Source organism: Staurois parvus, unplaced genomic scaffold (assembly GCF_062004578.1).
Source record: "Staurois parvus isolate SC_StPar_1 unplaced genomic scaffold, SC_StPar_1.0 ptg000450l, whole genome shotgun sequence".
NCBI lineage: Eukaryota > Metazoa > Chordata > Amphibia > Anura > Ranidae > Staurois > Staurois parvus.
Genome location: NW_028318246.1, coordinates 764429 through 777782, shown reverse-complemented (window position 1 = coordinate 777782; position 13354 = coordinate 764429). Strand labels below are relative to the sequence as shown.

Sequence of the window (13354 nt, the reverse complement as noted above, 5' to 3'; positions counted from 1 at the left end):
CATTCAAAGTGTGATAGCGCTGAAAGCTGAAAATTGGCCAGGACAGGAAGGAGGTAAAAGTGTCCGGACTTGAAGTTGTTAAAGGCAAAAGTGTGGAGAGTGATTGATTATTTTAATGCTACATGTAACTTCAGTGGAAAAAAAAACAATGGGAGTAGATAGAAAGGAGTAAGGAAAAAACAGAATAATAGTAACCACTCAATAAATAGCAGTAAGCCTATCTATCCAATATTCTAAGTTAGGAGCATACACGATTCATAGTAGAAAAATAAAACTATATCCTGAGGATAGCTTAAGGCAAACAGGAGAGAAAAAAAAGAGAGAAAAGAAAAAAAAACATGAGAGGGAAGGGGATTAAGGGAGAGGATAGGGCTCCATATTACCTCCAGAGAGCCTGAACAGTCAAGTAAGAAAACCACCTAAAAATGAAGCTGTCAAGTGGCCCATCAGAGAAAAAATGTTCCTGTTTGTAAGACCAGTGCCTGCTGTGCCTCCTATTCCCCAAGCCACCGGTCTTGGCACATCACTTTTGTAGTTCTTTCTCCAAGAAACAGTGATGTACTTCAGCTCCATTTGCAGTGGTGGGCGGACTGAGACTCTCAGACACATTCAACATGTACAGGCCTAGTGTGCCTGCCCACATTCACTGCAATTCCCTGTACTTGATGGGAACTGTAGTTTCCTTTTACTGCAGAGAGAGGGGAAGTTATGATGTAATCCTTGCTGTTACACCTCCTCGGCAGAGCAGATGCTGTTATCTTTTGAATTACACAGATGAGGCCATGAAACTGTAAATAGACTTTTCTCCTAAGTGGTAAGTATTTTCAAATTCTTATGAACTGTTTAGTGTTTTGTGTAGGGGGGTGCACCAATGGTTGTTTTTTTTTGCTTATCCCAGAGTTCTTTAAATTCCCTGTTAATGGAGGGAGGTGATACAAGTGGATTTGTGAAATACAGAAGGAGGTCATCTGGTTAAAGTTACAATTTAGAATGGTGGTTTATGATTTGAATACACTTAATATCCAGGTTATTACATGGAGATATGGCAAGGTGTTCCATGGTAACAATTTACAATAAGGGAGAGAGAGGACTCCCTTGGTGAGTGCCATTGTTTGGCTTTTGGAAAAAATGCTTTGCTTTTATGATTTAATTGAGAGATGTACCATTTACTTTTAACAATATATTATAGGCCCCTTTCACATGGGGCGGAACTGTCAGCGGATCTGCTTGCTCAGTGGGGGATCTGCCTGCTGATCACAGGTCCGTGTCTGCTCCATGGAAAGGGAAAACGTAGATGCATGGGAGAGGGGAGAAATGGGGATCAAAGGCACTCAAGGATGGGGAAGGCAGGAAGAAATGTTGACCATAAGAGAAAAAAAAAACGTCTCAATTTATAATTGTATTAAATGAAGTTGGGAGGAAGTGTTTGATCCAAGGTGCCCAGATCTTGTCAAAGCTGGCCATTCTGTGCAAACCTACCTATAAAAGAAATCCATACATACTCCTCTTTCCTTCTGTCTTTGCCCCAAACCTGCTCTTAGATGCTGAGTACTCATCTGCTGAAGTCTGCACCAAAACTGACACTTCTGGGAGTATAGCTCTTTGGGGTGTCATGCAGTTCCCAGTAGCTTTTTCCCTTTGGGTAATGGGAACAGATCACTTTTGTTTTGTTTCTCATTTAGACCTCCTGATCTATTGACATGCTGAAGAGAAAGATGGTATCTCATTGTTAAAAACATAAACAGGAATCTTTGAAAGAAATGGTAGTTTTCTGAACTTGGTTTCGGGGTATGTTGTTTGTTTAGTTTAAATGCAAATAGGGCTTGGAAGTAATAACATGTGCCTACAATAAACTCTTACCGAAAGTTTTGAAACTGTTACAAAATGTTTATTCTTTTACATACCTTTTCTATTGTTCAATATCTCAACTTTAGGTAAAATTGAGCTTGAATTTGCATCTTCCATGTTTCATTATAGATGGGCCCACTGACCTGAGAGGATGGGCCAAACCTTGACTTAAATTTTTGAAGTTGATGGTTCAATAGAGCTTTCTGGGGTCTGAGAATAATGGAAACCCCATTATTCAATGTATCAAACCTTCATGTGCCTTCTTCACCATTTTAGCAGTAATTTAGTAACTTTATTGCTGCAACAGAAATACTTCTAATTTATTCTCAGAATAATATATGTATGGATATATATATATATATATATATATATATATATATATATATAAAATATCATATTTCAAAGGATCCTATTCTAAAAAATGTCCAGATTGGGAAACTTCTAGAAGAGGTGGATGACATTCTTTTTGGATAAAGAGTATTTTATTTGAAGGCCACTGTCATATACAGTGGATATAAAAAGTCTACACACCCCTGTTAAACTGTCAGGTTTCTGTGATGTAAACAAATGAGTCAAAGATAAATCATTTCAGAACTTTTTCCACCTTTTAATGTGACCTATAAACTGTATAACTCAATTGAAAAACAAATTGAAATCTTTTAGGGGTGTGTGTGTGTGGCGGGGGGAGGGTAAACATCAAAAACTAAAATAATGTGGTTACACAAGTGTGTACACCCTTAACCACTAGACCTCCAGAGGATTTACCCCCCTTAATGACCAGGCCTCTTTTTGCTACTCGGCGCTGCACTAATTCAACTGATAATTGCGCGGTCATGCAATGCTGCACCCAAACGAAATTTACGTCCTTTTTTTCACACAAATAGAGCTTTCTTTCGGTGGTATTTGATCACCTGTGCGCTTTTTATTTTTCACGCTATAAACAAAAAAAGGCCAAAAATTTTGAAGAAAAACAATATTTTTTACTTTCAGCTATAAAAAATATATAGTAAACTCAAAGTTGGTTATAAATTTAAGCCAAAATGTATTCTGCTACATGTTTTTGGTAAAAAAAATCCCAATAAGTGTATATTGATTGCTTTGTGTGAAAGTTATAGTGTCTACAAACATTGGTATAGATACTGCAATTTACGCCATTTTTTTGCTATACAGCACTGCACTAGTTTAACGGACAATTGTGCGGTCATGCAATATGGTACATAAATGAAATTAACATCCTTTTTTTTCCCACAAATTGAGCTTTATTTCGGTGGTATTTGATCGCCTGTGCGGTTTTTATTTTTTGCGCTATAAAAAAAAAAGCTGACAATTTTGAGGAAAAAAAACAATATTTTGGACTTTTTGCTATAAAACATGTCCAGTAAAAAAAAAATTTAAAAATCAAATTTAGTCATAAATCTCTGCCAAAATGCATTCTGCGACATGTCTTTGCTAAAAAAAAAAAAAAACTCAATACGTGTAAATCAATTGGTTTACGTGAAAGTTATAGTGTTTACAAATGGCGGGAAAGATACTGGGATTTTTAGTTTTTTTTAATACTAATAATGGCGGCGATCAGCGACTTATGGCGGGACTGCGGCGGACATTCTGACATTGGAGGGTACTGACTTGGGGTCACTGACATTACCAGTGACACCAATACAGTGATCAGTGCAAAAAAAAAACCCACTGACACTGTACTAATGGCACTGGGGAGGAAGGGGTTAAGTTTATTTTTCAGGGATGGGTTATCTGTGTGAGGGGGAGTGTTGTACTAGGGGGCGGGGGTGTGTACTGCAGGGGACACCGCTGATCGGGAGAGAGAAACTCTTCTGTCCTGATCAGCTTGTCCTGGAGCTGTCAGGGAACTGACAGAAAGCACAGCTACTGCAGCTGTGCTCTCTGTCAGCTATCGGCTGTGACCCGACAACTGACATCCGCGGCTGTGATCGGCGGGACAGGTAGGGTGGCGGCGCACCTCGTGTGCGCCCCCAACCTGTTTACAAAACACACGTTTTAAAACGTGGTTTTGCATGCCCGTGCCGCCCTGCCGCTGTATTTCTACAGTGGCTGGGCGGCATGTGGTTAAACTAATACTTTGTTGAAGCACCTTTTGATTTTATTGCAGCAGTCCTTTTGGGTATGAGTCTATCAGCATGGCACAATGTCGCCCCTCACATCAGTGTCCCCAACAGTGTCCCCCCTTACATCAGTGTCGCCGTCAGAGTTTTCCTTCTATTAATGTCTCCATCAGAATTCCCCTTACGTCAGTGTCCCCATCAAAATCCTTACCTACATCAAAGCCCCCCATTACATCAGTGTCCCCAAAAGTGGAGACTGTGCACATTAGCTGTTGGCCAGATAAAATCTAGTACCAGGCAGCATGTCGTACACGGGTCACCCCTGGTCTATCTTATTGAAGGGCAAAGGAATATAGTTACATTAATAAACAAATCGAAAATGCAGCGCAACAATATAAATACAAAATATAGTGCTAAACAAATATATGCAAAAACAAACGACTCTGCTTGTGAAAATCAATGTGTGCTATACCAGACGTCTACTCAATACATGCATAAGTATATTCCATGCTGGCACGTGAATGCAGGACACTTGATTGGCCCCAAGTATTGCCCCTCCCTCTGCCATACTGAGTACTGCTGTACAGGAAATTTTAGCAGGCTGATAGCCTCTGGGTAATCAGTTTTCCTCCCACACTCCAAAGACATGAATGTGTGGAGCGATCTGGGGAAGTTTAAAAGTGCTGGCCAACGGTGGTGAAGATCTATGTAGCAGTATACCCTCCCGGGTTAAAGGGGAAAGTGTATTTTGACCTGTCATTACGGGTCAAACCTGGAGGTGAGCACAATTGAGTGATGGAAGCGGATGAGCAGTAAGGGATGACACAGGAGCACCGTACACGTGTATACAGTAGTGTGGTACACTGGTCTATTTTGAAGTACAATGGATTTAAAGGGACGGTTCACCAATTTTTTGAGACTATATTCTAATAACACTTATAGTTAGTGTATGTGGATCACAATTTATGGAATATATACCACACAAGTCCACGTACTGATATTCAAGATTTAAAGGGCCAGTTCACTATTAAGGATAATTATTCGTTATTTGTGTGCACAATTCATGTAGAGCACTGGTTATGTGCAGTTTCTGGAGTCCTACATGTATGTATTGATTAGACGTCTGGTATAGCACACATTGATTTTCACAAGCAGAGTCGTTTTGTTTTTGCACGTATTTATTGTTTAGTACTATATTTTGTATTTATATTGTTGTGCTGCATTTTCGATTTGTTTATTTATGTTGTATATGTGGGAACATGTAGCAGCACAAATTTTTCTTTTTTTAGGAGGTCCATAGCACTGAGGGTTTTCTATACACATAAATATAATTACATTGCTTTTATGTTCTGAGCTGCTAACTGTTACTTCTTATTACTATACATAAACTGTTACAGCGCTAAGATGTGTTATTGTACTTACACAAAAATTATGAATCAGAGTAGGCTGATTTTAAGTTTAAAAGGCAAGTAGGATATTTGGCGCACTCCGAGACGGCGTAAGGAGGTAGATGCGGCATACAATAGTATGTATAAGCATATAATCAGTGGTGATGGAATTTGGGAAAATAAATCGTGAACAATATAATGTAATAAATATACAAATAAAGAGTCCTGTAGGTAGTCTGATGCAACATGGAGTGGAGGCAGCTGGCCAATAATGAGCTAGAGAGGCCATGTGGAAGCCACCAGCACCACCACCAGATGCTAGTGACCACCTTCCATCCAGAGCAGCAATGGGCAAACTACGGCCCAGCGGACCTTTTAATCTGGTCCGCGGAGCGTGATAAAAAAAAAAAAACAGCCAGGGCAGGCAAACACTGGCTGTCAGGATGTGTGTAGGCGGGGCAGCGTGACGAACGTGAGGGGAGCTAGGCTCCTCTCACAGTCCGCCCTGAAGACCGGAACGGCGCGGGAACTCGGCGAGAGGAACGCGCGGAGCAAAGGTAAGCAAATTGACACAGGGGGGACTTGGCTTACTACTTGGGGGGGAATAGTACTATGGGGGATGAAATACTATATGAGGGATGAATTAATATGGGGAATGAATTACTATAGGGGGGATGAATTACTATAGGGGGGATGAATTACTCTGGGGGATGAATTACTATAGGGGGGATGAATTACTATATGGGGGATGAATTACTATGAGGGATGAATTACTATATGGGGGATGAATTACTATATGGGGGATGAATTACTATATGGGGGATGAATTACTATGGGGGATGAATTACTATATGGGGGATTAATTACTATAGGGGGGATGAATTACTATAAGGGATGAATTACTATATGGGGGATTAATTACTATGCTTACTATGGGGGAATATTACTATACTTACTATGGATGGCATGGTAGTGTTTAAATTAATCTAAACATTTAATGTTACAAATTTTAATTTAATTTATATTAATTCACACATACACAACATTCATCTACTCTTGGTCCGGCCCCCGGGTCCAATATATGAACCCATTGCGGCCCTCAAGTCAAAAAGTTTGCCCACCCCTGATCCAGAGGCTTCATACTCCTTCACTACAACGGATGCTTGTTAATTTACAAGCGCAAACCTACTTATGCTTTGTGAGTGGCCTGTAATACTTTTTATCCATTAAAAAGTTTTCATACTGCACTTAGAGGGCGCCGCCTCTTTCTTCCTGATTTTGAGTTTAAAGTGAACCTGCAAGCCAAACAATGCAAGGTCAGTTTATTGCCCCGCTCTCAGCTGCACATATTTACTTTACTTCCTCTGCCCTGTTGTTTCTTTCAGCCACTAGGAGCAAATTAGGAACACCCCATGTAAGGTCTGAGCTTACACAGGGCTTAAGGTTTCCTGCCCCATGTGACAGCTCTGGGTTATTGGCCAAGCACCAGCACTGCCGTTTGGAGTGGGTAACATCCTCCGCCATACCCAGAATTACTGACTTGTTAAAGTGGAAGAAAACTCTGCTTTGTCACTTTTACCTACAGGTAAGTTTACAATAAAACTTGTAGGTAAAATGAAGATCTCTTTATCTCTTATATGTGCACAGTTTAGGAGATATTCGCATGTTTTGAAGCCGGTGACTCCACCAGCACATGTGCACAGTGCATCACTGGACAGCCAGATCACTTTTAGAACCAGCTGAGCAGAGCTATAATGCATCTGACTGCATGACACAGGCCACATGAAAAGCAGCAAAGTGAAACAAAAACGAGAAGCGCACCAAGCTTGCGCATTACCTCTGTTACCAAAATTTGTTAATTAGAAAATGGTACTCACAAACAGCGAATAAAATCAGGCATGTAAGTCCTCAAAGGGACTTCAAAGATAAGGAGCCAGCGCGAATCCCATCATGGGGGTAGACACTCAGTACAGCTGATGCATTTCTAAGGCCATACCTTCTTCATCAGAGTTAGCTCTGATGAAGATGGTATGGCCTTTGAAACGCGTCAACTGTACTGAGTGTCTACCCCCATGGTGGGATTCGTGCTGGCTCCTTATCTTTGAAGTCCCTTTGAGGACTTACATGCCTGATTTTATTCGCTGTTTGTGAGTACCATTTTCTAATTAACAAATTTTGGTAACAGAGGTAATGCGCAAGCTTGGTGCGCTTCTCGTTTTTGTTTCACTTTGCTGCTTTTCATGTGGCCTGTGTCATGCAGTCAGATGCATTATAGCTCTGCTCAGCCGTTTCTAAAAGTGATCTGGCTGTCCAGTGATTCCAAGGGACTGGACTTGTTGCAGCATAACCAGTTTGCAGTTTAGCAGCCAGAATGTATGGCAGATTATGCTGGATGGCAGAATAAATCAGTAGGCAATACTAATATACAAGTGTACACAATGCCTGATAATGTATAATATCCTTTGAAGGTTTTTGTTGTCTTGAATTTGCAAAGAGATTGGTATTTTACTGTAAGCAATCCAGTTCTGAATAAATGCTAATAGCTTTAGGTGTGTTAATATTAATGTGAACTGATGGAACTGCTGGAGGTCAGTTCAGTTTTTATTTTACCATTCTCTTTCTCTTATTTAAACAGACATGGGCTGCATTTGTTGTCTTGTTGGGGTTGCATGCCACAGTGAAGGGACCAGTGTTACATTTCTGCCAATTGCTGTGAATAAAATGCACCAATTTAATTTTGCTATATTAGGACTTTTGCCAAGAAAATTTTGTTTGGAAATGACTGCAGAAATAAGGCAGCACTATGCCAAGTTAATCCTTGAGGCTTTATTTTGACCCATCCTTGACTCTCTGCAGGGTGTCAGTGCTAATCCCCATTCACACGGGCCTTTTAAAGCTTAGTAATTCCTCACTCTGTGACTTCCCTGGTACTCAGTGGTCTGAAGTAAATATTTATTTCAGTTCTGTTTTCTCTCCACCGAAAACATTGTTCTCTGGAACAAAATGAGTACAATTGGTGATTCTCAGTACCCTCTCTTTAGAGAAATCACGCAAACATGATAAGGATTTTGTTTTATTTTCCTGTGCTGTTGCATGGCTTAATAGTCTGCATAACTGTGTGACACTGTGCATATATTGGGCTAGCTGGTGTGCTTACGGCCATGACTCCAGAGTCCCATGACTCATGACTGTTTAAAGTCTTTATCCCGTCAGAAGAACAATGGCCTGTCTTAAAATATGCCCCAGTGTAGAGATGATCAGGCACACTGCAGGGTCTTTTCCACATTTCCACTCCAGCGGATGAGCGGATTCTCTTGACCCCCTCAACAGGGTGATTGAGGAGACGCCGCCAGTCCAAGCTCCCCTACTGCATAGGCATTGTGAGAGCGGGCTACTTTGCCATGCTCAGACAAGCAGCACAAAAGTCTCTCTTTTGTTTGGCTCAACAAAGGCACAACAAGTGTGACACAATGGCAGAGTCTTATCACAGAAAGGCCAGACTGTGTGGGGCATCGGACTGCTTCAGGCCTGTTCAGAGCAGTGAACTTGCTGCTTCTGTTTGCATTGAATCAAAACCCAGAATACAGTATTTACTTAAGTAGTAAACATTCTGTTATGTTCTGTTATGCAATTATATCTCCTAACTGAAATTAATTATTAAGGTAATAAGGCTTTCATCTGCATATACTTTGCTGTACAAATGCTGCCCTTAAACCTAAGAGGATGGTCAGACATGCTGGCACAATCCAACTGCGCTTTAGGGAGCAGATCTCCAGAGTGCCACAGTGCATTCTTCTTCTGTCCTAGCAATTGTATGCCTACAGATAGAAGGGGTGAAGGAGAACAGTGTAGATAGATGCCATCATCATGTACTATCTCAGGGTAGAAAAGCGATCCAGGCAGGTTTTCTAAACTTTCCAGTTAAGGGTTCTCCTCCTCTAGAATTCTTGGTCACCAGTCATGTTTCTCTGCCATAGACTTTAGGTGTTATGTCTATGGACTGCTGAAGTGTTCATTATTATAATACACAGAAGAGTGCAAATGCTAGAAAAGTTCTGAACCTGGGGAAAAGTTCTAATTTAGCATATCTTTACAGCAGCCAAGTGTGTCATAAGTAAAACAGGGAAAGAACCTTGCGTATCTATAGAAATCCTTTTCAGAATAATTCTATAGGTGTACTGCATAGAAAATGTCCTATACATTATAGTCCAGTCCAGGTTTCACGCAGTTTAACCATGGGTCTGTCAAAAACTGTCAGTTTCAGACGAAGGAAAGTGGCTCAATGATGCTGTTTTCTTGCAGGGATACCACCCACAACTCATTTTGAATGGGCTGCCAATACACAAGAACAGGCAAAAAAAAGTACATGCAAACTTTTTTTGGTGCATCATACCACAGTATGTCACTGGTGCTTTGCAATGCATGTGTGGCAGAGCTGCGTTGCCTTAGTGCTTTGGGATATCATTCAAAATAAATGGTACCACGGTGCACCAAAGCACAACGCACTGCAGTGTAAATGTGCTTTGGCCCATAAAGAGCACAGTACTTTGCTCTGCACATTACTCTTCACTAAGGCGTCCTTTTATCATGCAGTGGTAAATGACCGCTTCTCAGTTCACTGGCATTCCCAGAGGAGACAGGTCTCCTCTGAATGCCTGTTCATAAAGCGGCGTGAATCGCTCCTCCTAATGAGAGAAGCGATCTACAAACTTTTTGAACTGTAGAAAACGGCTGCTGTTAATGTAATCTCGTGAGATTACAGCAAGAGATCAGTCAAAACACACAGTTTACTAAGCAGAGGTAAATTACTGCTGCTTCGTTTGCGATCTCCCCAATTCTCCACCTCTGGGCTGGAGAATCTGGAGGGAGAATTTTCACACAGATCGCCAGTGAAGGGCTGACATCACTCCTTCATACACTGGCCATCTGTGTGCTGAGATGATCAGTGGAGAACATGTTCTCCGCTGATCATCTCTGTTTCCTAAACCACCAATGATCTGAGATCAGCAACGATCCTCAGGATCTCTGCTGATCTCAGTTTCATAAAAGGACACCTAAATTTGGGGAGCTCAGTTTGTTGTCAAATTCAACCAACCTCTCTGCTTATCAGTGTTCTGTGCAGCATTATGCAGAGAACATTCTGAGGGTTATGCTTTAAAGTAGTTGTAAAGGCTCATGCTTTTATACCTTCATGCATTCTATGCATGAAGGTAAAAAAAAAAAACACCTGTGTGCAGCTGTGCCGCCAGCCCCCCTAAAACTTACTTGAGCCCCAATCCGATCCAGTGATGCGCACGAGAACTTTGGCTGTCCCGTGACTCTCCTTCCTCATTGGATGAGACAGCAGTGGTAGCCTTTGCTACTGGTAATCACTGCCAGTGATTAACTGCCACTGTTAATCACAGTGCCACTGTTAACTGCCACTGTTAATCACAGCCAGTGAGGAGAGAACGGGGGTGGGGCTGAGCTCCGTGTGTGCATGGGCTTACAGAGCAGTGGATTGGGAGCTTACCTGCTTCGGTGCCCCCATAGCAAGCTGCTTGCTATGGGGGCAGGAGGGAGGGGCCTGGAGCTCCAGCGGCAGACCCATGAGGAGGAGGATTGGGGTTGCTTTGTGAAAAACCACTGCACAGAGCAGGTAAGTATACCACGTTTGTTATTAAAACAAACAAAAAGAAAAGCAAGCCTTTAACATCACTTTAAACATACTGGGGGGGAATTTATCAAACCTGGAGCCAATAGGATTCAGAGCATGGAGCATGGCAACCCATCAGTTTCTGTTTTTAGCTTGTTCAGTTAGGGCCCTTTCACACTGATGCATTTTACCTATGTTTTTACTGTGCAAGAAAAACATAAGAAAAAGGTTTCCCTTTAAATCATTTGGGACTCCTCACACCATTGCACTGCGGGTGCGGTGTATTTAGAAAAGTCCTGCATGCTGCATCTTTGTTCCTGTTTTGAAAACCACCCCAAAAATACTGCTCACCATTGAAAGGAATGGAAATGCAACAAAAACGCAACATGTTTTGCTTTTGTGGCACATGTCCATTGTTCACAGGTGCAGGCAACCAGAAAACATACCAGAAATGACTGGAAGATCACAGCAAAAAACACATTTATTTTTAGCGCAATTTTTCTACAGAGCAGTGTGGAAGTAGCCTTAAACTTTGAAAATGAAACATTTAACCCTGGTTCACATATATACATTTTTGAATGCGTGTTTGGCAGCACTAAGGCTGCATTCACACTTGTGTGTTTTGTAGCTTGAAGCTCCAAAAACGCTCAAACTTAAAAAATCAATTGTTCTCTTATGTGCCTGTTCGCTTGATCAGATGTGAACAGGCACCATTGAGCTTTTTTGGAGCTTCCGAGCTTCAAGCTACAGAACTCTCAAGTGTGAATGCAGCCTAATTGGATGCCAAGCTGAATAAAGTGCGTTTCTATGGAGGGTGTTCAGATATGTACGATTGATCAGCACTGCATATTTGGGAAAGGGTCGTTTGCGTGTTTGAGAGGGTGCAGTGTGATTTGAGAGAGGAGAGACCTATGGACAATGCACATCCAAAAACCGAGTACTTGGAAAGTCGCATCAAAATGCATTGCTGTTCAAGCAACCCACATGTGATTCACAGGCAGGAATCACCGTGCCAAAATGGAACGATTTTAGAAAGCATATACATAAACTAAAGCCGGCCATACATGGGTCAAAATTCAACCGATTTTTCGTTCGAAAATCAGACCTAAGAATAATCAGCTGATTTTCGCACTGTTAGTGGGTCAATGGCACCGGCCGATTTTCGTGGTTCCTCTTTTCGGTGATCGGGCATGTTGGAAAATTCGTGAAAATCAACCGATTTTCGACTCAATGATGGTCAAATCGTACGATCGTTTTTCCAAAAAGAATATGTGCATGAGCCGTGACCTGGAAGGAACAGAAGTTTTGGCTGTTATTTGGGTTGAACTTTATGACTTGGTCGGCTGATTTTCGAAATCATTGATGGCACCATTGGATTACCGAGCAAACAGCGTTTTTGATTTTCGGACGAAAAATCGATTGGAGTTTGAACCATGTAGGGCCTACATTAGGCTTAAGGTAATTGGTTGCCATGCACAGCTACTCCAAAGTTAATACATTCCCCTCATTGTTTTCTAGAGAGGTAAGTGGGAGGTTTCTTTTTCTTTGCCGGAGTTTTCAGGATTGCATGTGTATTGGCAAGGACCCAAACCGTTCAGTAGCTCTTGAAGTTACATCTTGAATAGCTGTCTTGCTATCATTTTTATGTATTCAATCATGATGTTACATTTGTAAACTCTGTTTTATATTTTACATATTCTCTTGGGATACCTGTGTCAGGAAACTTTGGTTGTCCTGGATGACACGGTACACATTACTCTCACAGTCTCACATTCACCTTCAATATGAAATGACACTGAAACCTTATAGTTATTGACTAGGAATGAGCATACATGCAAATTAAATATTGTTAGGTATCCTTTTTATGTCACCAGCAGTATTTTTGTTATATCTTCAGTATCCTCACACAGGTGAAGTGTCTTAGGTCTCTGATGGGTTTTATCTCTCCAAACACTGTATTTTGTGGTAAAGCTTCAAGTGGTGTGATAAAATGTGATAATCCCTTCACTGTGTTTGTGGTAACACTTAATTCTCACTTTGAGTTATCTATGACATTAATAGCAGCCTGTCTGTCAGTCTAATGCCCAGGAGGGTTTGCTTTATACTGCTCTGCTTAGGCTTTTCCAAGGTCCATCTTGTCCTTCAAGAGTGGATCACATAGATGTATTAAAGTCATGAGATCTTTAGTGCCTCATGAAAGCACCGTTTATTTTCTGTTTAGTGAATCTTACATATTACTGATTTGTAAGACAAAAACATGGTCATGTGGCACATAGTGACCATAGATCTGGGTTTTCTGCTTACCCAGACACTATGGAATGGTCATCATATGCTCACCAATCTCTGTGAGAAGGATGTTATAGAAATTACTAGTGTGGACAGTTTTGGCTGCAAAGATTTTAAGC

The 13354-nt window shown here is 41.2% G+C and overlaps 1 protein-coding gene across 7 annotated transcripts in view; it reads left to right on the top strand.

The window, feature by feature from the left end:
* Positions 1-13354, top strand: part of DENND1B (DENN domain containing 1B) — a 319310-nt gene that overhangs the window by 62577 nt on the left and 243379 nt on the right. Inside the window, exon 1 of one of the 7 annotated variants that reach the window (XM_089688669.1) lies at positions 6756-6899. The exons of the other annotated variants lie outside the window; for them this stretch is intronic. The gene's annotated coding sequence lies outside the window, so the exon portion shown is untranslated. Of the gene's footprint in view, positions 1-6755; positions 6900-13354 lie in introns of those variants that run through there. 7 annotated transcript variants of the gene reach the window in all.